General features: G+C 43.3%; 1 protein-coding gene across 14 annotated transcripts in view; it reads left to right on the top strand.

Moving 5' to 3' along the window:
• The first annotated feature begins 5,824 nt into the window (after positions 1 to 5,824).
• CLIP1 (CAP-Gly domain containing linker protein 1) overlaps positions 5,825 to 14,629 on the top strand; it is a 74,233-nt gene continuing 65,428 nt past the window's right edge. For 12 of the 14 annotated variants that reach the window (XM_078381801.1, XM_072983264.2, XM_078381798.1 and 9 more), the window contains exon 1: positions 5,825 to 5,962. The gene's annotated coding sequence lies outside the window, so the exon portion shown is untranslated. Of the gene's footprint in view, positions 5,963 to 7,751; positions 8,140 to 14,018; positions 14,426 to 14,629 lie in introns of those variants that run through there. The other 2 variants (XM_078381791.1, XM_078381793.1) reach the window with 2 other exon arrangements.

Here is a 14,629-nt window from a genome sequence, read left to right as displayed (position 1 = left end):
GATTTTCATTAAACCGTGTGCGTGTGTGCACATGCAGGCATGTTGCCACAGAGCCAAACCATGTGAAAAGAGTCTCCATTCCCTGAAGGTTTGTCCGCTTCTGTTAAAGAAGATCAGAAATATTTGAAGGAGTTCAAACATTGTTGCAGCATCTTCATGCTCTGACTGGTTTGTGTATGAGCTCTGGAATGTGTGTGTCTCAGCAGTTTCCAGCTTTGTGGCTTGTCCGGTTTCTAGGATTTGCTCCAAATAGAAACAATTGAACCCGGGCTTCTTCTTCTTGTTGTTGTTGCTGTGGAGTTTTCTGTTTTGCCAGAGGGAAAGAGAACAGCCTTCTTTCCATCTCCCCGGGAGACGTGTGTTGAGTTATTTCATTTTTTTTTTAAAGAAAAATTTTGCAGGTCTGTCGCTTGTCTCTCCATTAAATGGGCTCCAAAGGTGATTAACATCTTAAAATCCAAAACCTAAGCTGATATTATTAGAATGTGGGAGTAATCGTGCTCAGTTTGAAAAAGTGACTTGAGCAAGTGTTGCTAAAGCCTTCCCACACACGGTTGGTCACGTTCGTTCCAGCCTGCTACTTCTCCTCCATTTGCCTTCTGAATGTTTTATGCCTACCTGTGTGGGTGCCTGCATCTTATGTTCTAGCATCCTTCTGAGCACTGCCTTGTCTCACCTGTTCTCTCATCTACCCAGAGCTTGCAGAGCGGCTTTTTAAAACCGAGGCCTAGGCACACGTTCTCCCCCTTTTACAGGCTGCAAAGCATGTCTCAGTCTTAAGCTTAAGAGGACGCAGCCTTTGCTGCAAGTCACTGAACAAAGAGCTGGGCTGCCCGAGGCTGTCGGATATGGTGCTTTCCGGGGCGACAGTGTCTCCCTTAAAGCATGCAAATACACACTGTTTCCCCGAAAATAAGACCTAACCTGAAAATAAGCCCTAGTAGGGTTTTTCAGGATGCTCGTAATGTAAGCCCTGCCCCAAAAATAAGCCCCAGTTAAGTGAAACCCCACTTCCCACCTTTGTGCAGCAACCAGAAGATGATGACATGACTGTATTTGAATAAATGTACATAGATTGTTGTACATGAAAAAAAATCCCCTGAAAATAAGCCCTAAAGCGTTTTTTGGAGCAAAGATTAATATAAGACCCTTTCTTATTTTCGGGGAAACACAGTATATATAAAACAGCAGTGAATGCTTAGAAGAAAACTGCTCAAATTTTATGACAATTGGCCCTTTTTAAAAATAGAATCACAAAATAATTAACACAGTTTCTGAAGGCCATTTGTATATTTCTTAGTTCAGCATTGCCTCGTCCCATGACTGCCGCCAGCTGAATTTGTCTGAGTGTCTTGAGATCTTTACATTCCAGTTTTGCCGGTTTCCCCTGGTTAGCTCATCAGGGGTGGCCGAGGCTGCAAGAAACTCCGGTGATGTTACTTAATGGCTTTAGAACGAACTGTATTCTAGCCTATATGCTCTAATTTCTCTGACGATAGGCTGTTTGTAAGGTATATAGCTGGACCTTTAAGTTTCAAGATGGCAATCTCGTGGTAATCAATGGGCATGGATGATACTCGTGGTAATCAATGGGCATGGATGATACTCGCATGCAAAAATGCATTCAACAGGTAAGAATAAAGAAAGAGGTAGACGGTAAGCTGTGCTCATCTCAGCCAAGCGTACTTGGCCCTTGTTAGAACAGCAACCTCTTAAGAAATAAAACCCTATCTTAATGTACATCTTCTTTCCTCTTGTGCAGCATGAAACCTGCTTGGACCACAGGGTGAGTAAGGCTTTGAAGGAAATCCTAGTCATGTTCAACTTAGGGGAAAAGGAGGTTTTGACTAAATGTTAGGAAGAACTTCGTGAAGGCGAGGACTGTGGAAGTGCGGAACGGATCACTTCAAAGGGTGCTGGAAATTCCCTTGTTGAGAGTTTTAAAACAAAGGTTAGACATCCATCTGTCAGGATGCGGTAGCTCTTAATTTCCTGCATTGGCAGGGGGTTTGAGCCTAAGCGAGCCGCGAGGCCACTTCCAACCGTACAGTTGTATGATTCTATGGCAGTGGAATGCCAGTCTCAGTCACTGTCCCGGTTGGATGATGTTAACTGTCAGTTCTGGTTGGCTTTGATTGCCCATTAATTAACATTCATTGTCGGTGGCCAAGCCAAAGAGAAGAGAACAGCACAGTCCATAATAATGTGTTACAAGTATGCAGAAGGAACAGTGGAAGTAACTTCTGTACACTGCAAGCATTTTTTTTAAACTCCTTTGATTTAACTGGCCTACTTATAACTTGTATTAAATTGAAAGATTCATGAGCAAATGTTGGTCAGGATTGTACCTCCGTCAGAATCCCCAGATGCTCCATTCCATTCCTGTGGCGTCCCGGGCTTTCCTGTCTCCCTGGAAAAATAATCAGTCAGCGTGCTGTGGCCACTGTTGTTTCTTGGTTTTCTCTCTCTCTGTGTGTGTTAGTTGGACCCCCCCCCAAAAAAAATATTTGTTTTGTCTCTGCAAACTGCAGGGGTTCCCCTCCCAATCTACCGATAACCACCTCCCTATGAGTGGGTGGTGCCATCTGGCCGGATAAGCAGCAACAGCAATGATGATCGCTAAGGTGGATGCCCTACCATCACCTATTCCTGCATGGACATTATGCTTGGTTTATTTATTTATTTGATTGATTGATTGATTGATTTATATCCTGCCCATCTGGTCTGGTGGACTACTCATTTTATTTTATGGTTTGCTCATTTTAAAAGTAGGTAGGCAAGTGCATTACGTTGCTTAATACTCATCCTTCCAGGGTTGGATGTGGAACACTCTTCAGCCCAAGTCCTGTCCTTATAGGGCTTGTGGTGCCATTGGGGGGGGGGGGGGTTGTCACAAGAATTTCTCCATGGCTGATAACAAATGGTATGAATTGGTTCCCAGAATTTACCTTCAAAGATAAGTCACACATCCTTGTTGCCAGCTTTAACCACATCACAATCTTGATTGCGGTGTGGAATTGGCAGATAATAATGTTTAAACTGACAATTATGTTTCCTTCAAAAAAATATATATTTTAATTTGTTTTTTTTTCCAGCAAGGAAGGATACTTTGTGCTTCTCTGTAGTATGTGATGGATCTTGAGAACTTAAATATTGTGAGGGGGCCAAAAGAGAGACATGGAAGATGATGTTATTTATTTATGTAAAGTATTTTTCTCCCACCGTTCTCCTTAAAAAATAACCTAAGGCAGCATGCAGGATGGTAGATAGATCTTTCCATATTTAGGCCCTAACCTGTACAGTATAAGGCTGTCAAGATAAGAACCATCACTTTGACATGAATCAGTAAGAAATGCGGATTGCAGAACAATAAAACAATACAGTACATTCATGCCTTTGAATTCTGGAGGACAATTAGCAGGCCAAATAGAAATTAGAGGACCATATTTCCCCCCCCCCCAAAGAAAAAACCCGTAATCTCCAGCTCTGTGATTTAATTTAAGCAAATCCTACCAACAAAATGAACAAAACCAATGAAATGCCTTGTGACCTTACAGATTTATATATATATTTATATATTTTGCATAACAGCAGTCATGTTGCTGATTGCTATGGGGCTGGGAGGAAATTTGCTATTAATAGGCTGTGCTTTTTTCACAGCAAGAGAAGAGGAGGAGGTGGCGAACGGTGTGTTTATTTTCATAAAGTGTGAGACAGAAGAAACTCATGACCATGTGGCTATCAAAGCTAAGGAACCTCTCCCCCTTTATCAGTAAATGTGCTTCTTCCCATTCTTGCGCCAGCACATATAATAACAGCATTGATAGCATTTTTCTTCTGCTGAAAGTTATACAGGTCTTCTGGATTTCTACCCTCACTCCTGTTAAAAATAAATATTTGGTATTCTAATGGTCGCCTGGAATAGGAAGACTGTATGTTGGAGCTGACTGAGATGTTTTTAAAAAATGATTTTTAAAAACTGTGGCTCTTATACACTTAGAGTTCTCATAATTCATTCTGCATATGCATTATCACCATCTTATCAGCTGAAGAACCAACTTTGCCTTTCTCTTCTATATGTTCTATATGATTTGCTTTCTTAAAGGTACTTGCATCTGTAGAAGGAAAATCCACAAAAGTTCACGCAAAACGAAATGTGTCATTCTTAGTTTTGCTGCGGCAGGTTTAACAGAGTTACCTCCTTGAAATATTTTGTTTTTTTCCTTAGATAAAGCGTACAGATATTTTTACCCTAAGGCTCTCTAAAAAAACCAGTTAATTTTTGAAGGAAAAAAAAAAGATTGTGGCCATCAACCAGGAATTAGTGAAAAAGCTGTCTTTGGAAGGAAGTAAAAGCAAATGTTAAAAAATTACATTTTAAAAAAGGAAGCGAGAAAGGTCGGGGGGAACGAAACAGAAGACTTAAGGAAAGCTGAATTCAACTGTGACGTGTTGATACCGATCATGTGCCAATCGTCCTGAATAGATCTTTTGGAGTAAAGGAAAAGCATGGGAGAGTTGGAAAAGGTAGATGGAGGAAGTATTTAATTTCTGGTGCTGCCCCATAAAATACCATGCCTGAGCCAGAGCAATGTCCTCCTAAGAAGCCACCTGAGGCATAGTAGAGGGTAAAGCTGCACCCTTGAAGAAATAATAATGAAAAGAAACAGAAAAGGAAGCCCAGGGCCGACCCAAGCCTTTTTGCTGTCTGAGGCAAAAAAGGGCATCTCTCCATGTGCAAAATCTGACTGGACTGGCGGTTGAAACTTTCTTCAAAATTGAAGTTAATTGAGTGAACAGCCACCAGGATCTCCTGGCTGAGGCAGCCGCCTCACTCTGCCTAAGGATAGGGCCGGCCCTGCTAAGTCAGGAGGCCCTAGGGACCCCAAAAATGGGATTTGATTAGGAGACCCACATATATAGGATTGCACTGTCGAGACTTTAACCTCCTCAGTTCTTTTTACTTGGAAGCAAGCTCCATCATGCAATGTAGAGCTGGGAAACGTTACGCTTTTTGGGACTACGGTGCCCAGAATCCCTTGGCCAGCTCTGGTTCGGTGCCATGGACAAGCTTTGGTACCATGCAATGCTGGGGGATTCTGGGCCTTGTAGTGTCCAAAAGTCTTATGTGTAAAATCCTGCTCCATCCCTACAGAGTTTAATGATGATTTATTTAAAATAACTTTTTTTTAATCCCGCTTTTCTCCTTAAAAAGTGCAAAGGAACAAAAACTAAAATTTTATAAAAATGGAATGAGGGGGCAGGGGTTAGAGACCATCCATGTAGAAACCAATCAATCGATTGGTTTCTATACGAATGGTCTCTATCAATCGATCGATTGGTTTCTATACGAATGGTCTCTATCAATCGATCGATTGATTTTTTCCCCTGAATTTATTTATTGATGATATATGCATTCAATGTATGAAACAGAAATTTATTTATTTGCTTGTGCCTCGCCTTTTACTCCTAGCGGGAGGGCAAAAAAAAGAGGGGGGGACTGATAGTAAACGGGCCAAAAATTGGAGGGGGGGGAAGAGAGAGAGACTCGTGAGGTAAAAAAATAAAATAAATCCACCAAACATGGTGTGAGGAGGGGGAAAAAGAAGAAGAAAAGGAGAAACCCAGCCGGAGGCGAAGCGAGGGCCGTCCATGAAACCGAGGCGAGGAGGCCGGGGGTCGTCGTCGCCTTCGCCTCAGGAGGACGGAGGGGCGCCGGGCGGCCGCCTCAGAGGAGCTCCAGCCCGGCGGGGTCCCTTCCCCTTCTCTGCCTCCTCCTCCTCCTCCTCCTCCTGGCCGAGCCGGGGAGGAACCGAGCGCGGAAGGAGGCGCCTGCCTGGGAGGAGAAAGGAGGAAGGAAGGAAGGAAGGGGGAAGAAGAAGAAGGGACGGGGCGGGAGGCGAAGAAGGCGGCAGGCGGAGAAGGCAGGCGCCGCCGAGGCGACCCAAGGCGAAGGCGGGCGGTAATGATAATCATAATCATAAAAAAAGGCGGGAGCCGCCTCGGGGGAGGAGGAGGGGGGTTGCCCCCCCAGGTGTGTGTGTGTGTGTCTTTTTTTGTGAGGGGGGGAGAAGAAGAAAGAGACGCGCCCCTCCCTCGCTCCCCTCCGTCTGGCCTCGGGCTGAGGGGAAAAGAGGGCGGCCTGAGGGAGGGGAGGCGAGGCGGGCGTCTCTTTATTTCTCCCTTTCCCTCCCCCCCCGCCGAGGAAAAGAGAGGGAGAAAGGTGGGGGGGCTTCCTTTTTGGGGTGTGTGTGTGTGTGAGAGGGGGGGGGGCTTGGTGCCTGCTCAAGGTGGGGTGGCAAGAGGGGCGCCATTCAATGGGGGCCCAGCCTTGAGTTTTTTGTATTTTGTGTGTGTGGGGGGGGTAATCCTAAGGGTAGGCGGGTAGATGCGGGTTTTTTTTTCGGAGGGGGGTGAGTTATGAGGGTTTTTTTTGTCTGTGGGGTGCTTCTTCGGGGCTGGGGATTTTGGGGGGGTCTATTCAAAGGTTTCTCACCCTATTATTTCACCCACTCACCCCAATTTCATAGGGGAGGGTGTTGGAGGTTGGATCTTGTGTTGTGGTTGGATCTTTGGGGGGGTGTCTTCTTTACCTCTTTTTGTCCTACTCAGGAGGAGACTGAGGGGGGGGGAAACACACAAGCGGACCCTGTTTCTGCCACCTTTTGAATTGAGCTCTTTTGTGTGCCTCTGTCAAGGTGGAACAATCATCCTCCATGTGGGCTTGGAGGGAACCGCTCTTTGTCCAGAATAACAGGGCTTCTTTTTTTGGGGGGGGGGTTCAGATAAAAAAAATCCCTCTCCTTTGTGGAAGGGGGGGTCCCCTCTGAAGGGTGGGATGGCCTGCCCGGCATTGTGGGGATGGTGAATAGGTTCATTTTCTCACAGAAGAAGGATGCATTTTAGAGCAAAATGAATGTATTTGGGGAGGGGGCCCAAGGAAACTCAGCTTTTTTTTCCAGTCTAGATTGCATTTGCTTTGCCAGAATGGCCATTTAAAAAAAAAAAACCATCGTTTTGGGTTGGTTCCCCCCCCCCCCATCTTTCCAGGTGTCAGTTAAAATCCACCTGCTTGGTTAAGTTTAGGGTGTGTGTGTGGGGTGGGGAGATAAATCACACTACTTTGTCAAGCCGGGATGAGTTGGCTTGGCTGCCGTGTCGGTATGTGATCCTGTTTCACTTGATTGTGGGTCTCTTTTCTTTTTTTGGTTTTTACAAGGGGCGACATGTTGATTGTGTATGTGGGCTTCGCAGCTGCATGGGAAAGGGGTGGCGGAGGCTGGATTTAATGTCTTCAGGATGGAAGGATGATGAAAGGCAGTGGGGTTAAGCCTCGGTCAGTATATCTCGTTCCCCTCTTGTAACGTGGAGTGACGCTGCAGTGTCCCTTAGCTTTGTTCCTTGCATAGAGACTGAAAAAATGTGCTTTGGGAGGAGGGGCATTCAGGGCTGTAAACTTTCTCCTTTTCATTTTTTTTGGGGGGGGGTTAGAAGGACGGTTGTTAAGTTCTTCAGAAGCAGGGTATGTGGTGGCGAGAGAGAGAAAACGTCCAGGTCTCATTTTCTCCTTTCTCAGAATTGTGGGGAGCGTTAAGGGGTCATTGTGGGTTTTGAAGGGCCAGGTGGACAATCCGTCGGCATGCTAATTGAGCCATGCAGGCTGCGCTAAAAGTCATCTGATCTCTTGCTTAGGGTGAGAGCAGCAGGTTCCACTGGTCACTGGGCACAGCTCCCGCCTGAGAGAGAAAGACCAGACCAGACACACAGACACACACGCATATGCAAGAAAAAGCAGAACAGTACAGTACGTCCCCTTGTACGCTGAGCACCTCGGAAGTGTTTTTGGCCAGGGCGCTGCTTGTTAGGGACAAAAGCGCTTCCCCCACTCCCACCCCGCCTGCCTCACCTTCGCGACACAAAAGCAATTGTAAGCGAACAGACAGCGCCATTGGAACTGGGGAGAGAGAGAGAGAGAGACGCCGCAATCAACTGGTGTGCAGTCTGCTTCATGACATCAGTGGCAGGGTGGAAGCTCTATTGGCCAAAGGGAACCGAGTAAGTCGCTACTTCCTGCCACGAGTGTTTAAAAGATTATGAATGCCATTGCAGAGTTACTGAAAGCCTCCATGTCTTTATCAGGTACGGGGACCCTGAGTTGTGTATATTTTGGTTTCAGAAGGTTGGATGTCTGGAGACTTTTAATGGAATTTCACTCTCTTTTCTTAGAGATTTTGTTTCTCTCTAACTGGCGGGTTCTGTAATTTCCAGTTTCACTTTATGTTATCCCTTACTTCTTTTCTGCTTTTGTGTCTTCAGGTGTGTGCGCATGTAACATACAAAGATCACATCACCGGCAATGTGCTCTGTGAACGGGCAGCCGGGTAGAATGGTCCTCTTTATAGATAGAGTACGGCAGTGGAAAACACCTTCTGGCATCTGCATAGAAACAGTGACAAAAAAAATGAGAACAGAAACATGCTTCTTTCACACGCTTGTGTATGCTGTGAGCGACTTTCTTGTGCCATTTATCAAGCCTGCTAATGGGTCTTGAGGAAAGAAAGGATGTTGAAGGTGTAACTTGTGATTCTGAGATACAGTGTTTCTCTAGCATTCTAAGATCAATGTGGTATAAGAGTACAGTAAAATCTAGATTTTGGCAAAAAGTGATAGAAGTATATTATGCAGTACATAGATGATTCTTTAAAAAATAACAACCACCCTTCTGTGACCTGTCATTTTGTAAATGTATATTTATAAAAAGGAGAGTGAATGATAAGGCTAGGGGTGTGTATATTTTTGCATGAGAGAGAGAAAGGGAATACAGTGGAAGGGTTGTGTTATAAGATAAAACTTTATTACGGTCAAAAGACCAGCCACACGGCTTGTGTTACGATCTTGTTTCAGACTGAGAGAATTGTAAATTATATACCATAAAACAGAAATATATTAAATAGCATCTCTGCTCTTGACATTCTCCATAATAGCATGGCACCATAAGCATTGCAGTCTGTAAATAATTAACAATAGTCAGATCCCTGACTGGACAAAATACAGTATATTAGAACTGGATTATGCTTGTCAGTGGGATAACAAGTAAGAAGATTTGGGCCTTCACTTCTTTAAAAATGTCTTTCCTGTCCTGCTGGAGGAAGGGTTTCCTCTGTTTGGTAATGCTATACCTTGTGAAGTACTGTAATGCTATACCTTGTGAAGTAAAGCCAAAATGGCTGCCTATGCAGTTTGTAAAAAATTGCTGTTACTTTCCCAAGCCATGTCACATGTGTAACAGCTTTTCTTTCAAACAAATAAACAAAAACCAGGATGACTTTAGGGCATCGATGAGGGTTGTTGTTATTCATAGCTAATGTGTGGAAATAAGGGGATAATGTATCATTTCAGCTGTGGGTCTCGAACTGGTGTCAGTCTTAACCAGACTCATGGCCAACACATGCCTTTGTTTGCTTTGGTGGACTTTATAATTGGCAACTTCAATCTTAGATTTTGCTACTTTAGCCCAATTAGCTTTCCTAGATTCCAAGCCCGAAAGAGAAATCCATACAAATAAAATAAAATCTTCTCAGACATGAGGTTAGTGTAACTGAAAGCACAGTGAGTTGTGTGTGTTATATCTAAATAATTTAACCATGCCATTTGGTTGAGAGAGGCCAACCGTTGACTAAGTTTCCTTCTACATGCTTCATCTCTTCCCAGGAGTCCTTCCACAACAAGTTCTGTGTCACCAAAGATTGTACAGTTCAGTCCTGGATCCAATGTTGTAAACGAAAATGAGTTCCTAGTTTTATACGGAAAAGGGTTGGATTGGATGTTTTATGCTGGGTGTGGTTACATGGACTTACCAGGGAGCAGTGGCATCTGGGTTTCATTGTGGGGGTTAGGATGGGAGGCGCAACGTAGGAGGATACAACAAGAGGCGACCAAGCTGGTTCAAGGGGGAAAATAGGTATTAATGCATGCACCTACGGAGATGCACATGTCTGTAGGCAGACAGGCATCTTTGCACACCTATACACAGTAAGATGAGAACATAGGTAGGGGCTTCTGTCTCTCTATTAAGGACACAGGTAGAAGCAAACTGTCTGGCAGTATTAATTTTATTTATTTATTTAAAGTATCCGTACCCCGCCTTTCTCCTTAAAAAGAACCCAAGGTATCCTTGGAAGACACTATTTAAAGATGAGTATACATGAGTAACTGGAGATGGGTGGGGCAGCACCCCATATGGTCTAATGAACCAGCGGCAGACACTGCTGAATACCATTCACACACCTCTCTGCTAAAATGTTCTCGATAGAAGGTGTTTCCCAATCAGTGGTAATACAGGACTTGTAACTCCTGATGATTTCCCTGTATGCCATGATAAGTGGGTGGAAACAGTATTGTTTCAAATTCTTTGCTTAATTGCACTATTTCCTTTAGACAAGAAAAGCGCTTTGAAAACAGTTTAATCAGAAGCAGGATCACTTCAGGTCTGTCGGCACGATGACAGACCCGCTTTAGTCCTAAGGGAAATATTTCTTATATTGTAGTCAGTAATATATTTTAAATTTTACAAAATAGCAGTATCTAGGAGTCAGGATTATCTGTAGAGTGAAGATATAAGAATCCTGGCAGGTAACCGGTGTTCTGTTCGTAAACTCTACCCTATCCTTCCACCCACCTGCTCTAGAAGGAGTTCTTGGAGATAATTTTCAAGCTAAGGCTGAGATGCCAAGAAATATGAGCCTTCTTCTCTTTCCTGTACAGACACCAGAACCTGTGCATGTAAAAGCGTTTGTGCATAAACAAAGCTCTAGATAAAGGAAAGAAATTTGTTGACAGCATTTGCTTTTAACTTACCTGAGTCTTCCTTGGGGGCTTTTAATTCCACACGGTGACCTACAACCAAAGAGGGCTCAGTGTGCAAGCCAAGAAATGTCAGAATGGTTCATCATCTTCCCTCTTTTGAAGTGTGTGCTCGGTGAGCAGTTGGTCTGCTCTTACGTTGTTTCTGCCTGTCCTACGTGGGAGTGCCAGAGGAAGAAGCATTACCTTAGCCCCCCTGCACCACTAAGCTTGTCTTGGGATTTGCGCCTTCTTTCTCACTCATGTGTCCTTGTTTATCCTGCTTAAAAGGCCAGGATTAAATATTCTTCTTTGTTGTCAGTTTTAAGTTGCACGTCTTCCAGTGTCTGGGAATCAGCTGAAGGGTAGGTGTGTCACTCATCAAAGCCATCATTGTTTATACCATAGACATTTCCTGTGGGGAGTACTTGTTAAGTCTTTGAAAGTGGTACTGGGTTAACAACTATTTTATCTGTCTTAACTGAATCAGTATTTTATTTTTCCTGGTATTTAAATGAAGTATGTGTTGATAGCACAGTGGTGGTGATCTCACCTTTCCTGAGTTATATTTTCAGCTGGTGGGGAAGCTCTCTGTCACCTACTTGTCTTAGCTTCCTTGTGAACAGTATCTTGGGAACCAAACTAATTCCACACAGAGTTCAGTGCAAGGGACTTAGATATAGAGCAGAAGGAAATCCAGAAGGCAGGAGAGCGTGGGTCAGCTCCATTTCTTCCTCTTCTTCCCTCTCCACCTTTATTAGTTGCTTCAAGTTCTAATTAACTTTGTTGCTTGCTCTGCATTTTGAGCCGTTCCCGACATGTTCTGAACACTTCTATAAAATTATACAGGAATATTAAGTTAGAAAAGGAAATTATACATGCAAATGGAACTCAAAGATTGCATTGGAATTACAGAGTTTCCCTTTTTAAATCTTCTGAAGGACTCACTCTCCCTATAGCTAACTCTCTGGGGAATCCGGTTCTCTGGTACGAGGGGTAGGTCCTGTTCTGCAGACTGTTTTATATGAACAAGAAATAGGAAATTAATTTAGATTCATCCTAAATAATGGAACTCTGTGTTTATTTCATTAATGAAACAGGTTCTTAAGACTAACAAAGGCTTTAGAAAGTACTAGATATCGGTCCGCAGGCTGTCTTGCCGATCCAGTGGTATAGCCATATTCCTACAATCATAAAATTGTAGAGTTGGAAATGCACAGCAGGGCTCCTCTATGGAATGATACTGCAGAAGTCCACTGCTCAACTTTCCGTGGGAGATAACAGTCCAACTGCTGTTTAAAAACCTCCAGTGAAGGAGGTTATGGCTGGAGATGTTAGAAAAGTGTGTGTCATCCCTGGATTATTATCAAGACATCTCACATTTTGGAAGTCTCCGACTTCTGACATACCGTACCTGCTATTATATGTCCTTTTGTTGCTTCAAGCTGGGAACTTCCTTAATTTGTCAACTACTGTTTTGAAACAGCACAGAGATTGCACAGAGTCATTGACAACTTTCTGTAGTTGTTCAAAACAGTTGCTTGGAGGGTCGTTATCTGGCTGTTAAAAACCTACAAACTGTTGCTTGCTTACACGAGCTATGTCACCTATCCGATCGAGCTACAGTTATGACAGAAACACAGTTTAAAAGGTACAGATTAACACTTGTCAGCACTCATAGCTTGTTTAGAGTTTGCAGGAAAGAGCATAGACATTAAGATCATACTATCCAAGTGAAAGTGTGTGTTTGTGTGTTTTCAAAACGGCTGAAATAGAAGATGGCTCTAACTGGTCACTGGACTTGTGATATCCAAATTCATTGGCAGATTTGTGAGCATTCTTTCCCATGCACCTAAGAAAAAGAATGAAATGTACAGGTATTCCTTTTGCTTAGCAGGCACAGATGTTGCTCATTACTTTTCAGGGAAAAAAAAGAGAATATATAGTGTTTGCTTCTCGGTTTTAAGCTGGATAACTCAGTGGTTTAGGCATCTGGCTGCAGAGCCAGAAGTTGGGAGTTTGATTCCCCACTATGCTTCCCTGACAGGGGCTGGACTGGATGATCCACAGGGTCCCTTCCAGCTTCGCCGCACCAGGATTATTATTATTATTCATTCTCTTTGCATTTATCACAGGGAACTGCAAGCTGGAGAGGGAGGAACGCATTCCACATTAATATATGCTCTTTAAGAAACTCCCTTGTAATGCATGAGATTGAGTTTGGTTGCAAAAGTGCATCGTAGTTGAAGACTTGAAGAATGTTGTACTGTTTTAGTTATCCTTGACCTTTTGGGGAAGAATAGTACTGATCCAGAAAACAGTGTTTGATGTCCATATCGCAAGAGGTCCAAGTGAGTGTTCCAAGCACTATGATACAATGACGTGGTTTGTCCTTATATCCTGCTTAGATTTTTTCTATGAACAACTATTTGATCCGCATGGCCAGTGATATCAAGGATCAAGTTGTGCACAGATGGCAGTGTTCGTGAAAGACAAGACAAAACTGTTAATATTAAGTTAGTACCGCAAAAAACTTTTAAAATAGCAGTTAGGCTAGCTAAGGCCTTTGTACTCTTCTAAAGTTAATTACAGTATTTAGAGGCACACATGGATTGTTGAAGTGATGCAGTCCTTTTTCTTTTTTTTTAAGTGCTCCTGAGAAGAAAAATTCTTCCAAGGCATATTATACAGCTTTGTCTGACAACAGCAAGTTTAGATGTGATCTTTCTTCGGAGTTTGATGCATGAAGCTGAGCTACCCAGATACTTGGGGTGTTTTTATATTTACGTGTGTGTTTATTATACAGACAGTTTGTTTTGCTGTTAAAGTATGTGCAGTAGCCAGCTAGGTTGTGCCTGAAGGGAGAACTGTTAACATATTCTTGTTGCTGTGGATACAGATGGAATAAATCTACATGCCGCTATGTTTAGGCAAAAGACTAAAACAGTAACATAGAAAGGAGCCGTCGAAACAGGTTAGAGGGTTGTTCGCCCCCCCATCTCTCCAGTATTGCCTGTAGTTTACTGTCAGCTCTTCTACAGAGGCTTCAGGCAGAGAAGAGTCTTCCCCATCAACTGCTACCTAATTCTTTTGCCCAGAGCTTGATTGCTTTGCCTTGAACCCGGTGTCCTCTTCATATAAAGTTTATGAGTCTACAGTCGCTCACCAGCTTTCAGTGGAATCTCTTTTCCCTTATCTCGTGAGTACTTTTTTTGGGAGTGCCGCATCATACATACTTTCCAGACTGCACAACTCTACAGAGATGATCAGCAGCATCCTATTGGCAAATGCAGAGCCTTTTTGGCTCCTGCCCGGGCAAATTCCATCTTGCCATGATATGAGCCAGAGATTGCCTCATTGAGAACATCAAGGCATGACTTATGCAAGGGGTTAGTGAAGTCTTAGTTTGAGCAAAAACACAGCATTTGGAATGAACAAACCATGTGTTTTAGTGGGGCTGACACAGGAGAAATGACTGGTGGATTGTGCCCATGTTTTACCTCTTCTGTTTAGTGCTTCCATGCTTGTGAATTATTGTTTTTGTATCTGGTCATTCTTAGCTTCCAAAGGAACTCTGGAAAACGTAAGTCAAAAAGTTTCCTTTATAAAATAAAACGTATGCTTTTCAGTAATGCATTTTAAGGTGTTTGAATTACTGAGATGTTACATGGGCTCAAATGGCCCTCTTTTAACTACTTACTCTCTAAATGTAATGAAAACCAGTTCTTGTACAAGCAGGTCTACGGTAGATTTTGGTAACATAGAGCTATGTGATTCAGAGCACTGT

Source organism: Pogona vitticeps, chromosome 14 (assembly GCF_051106095.1).
Source record: "Pogona vitticeps strain Pit_001003342236 chromosome 14, PviZW2.1, whole genome shotgun sequence".
In the NCBI taxonomy this organism is placed as follows: Eukaryota; Metazoa; Chordata; class Lepidosauria; order Squamata; family Agamidae; genus Pogona; species Pogona vitticeps.
The sequence above is the reverse complement of the archived record's forward strand: the minus strand, read 5'-3'. Positions and strand labels throughout refer to the sequence as shown.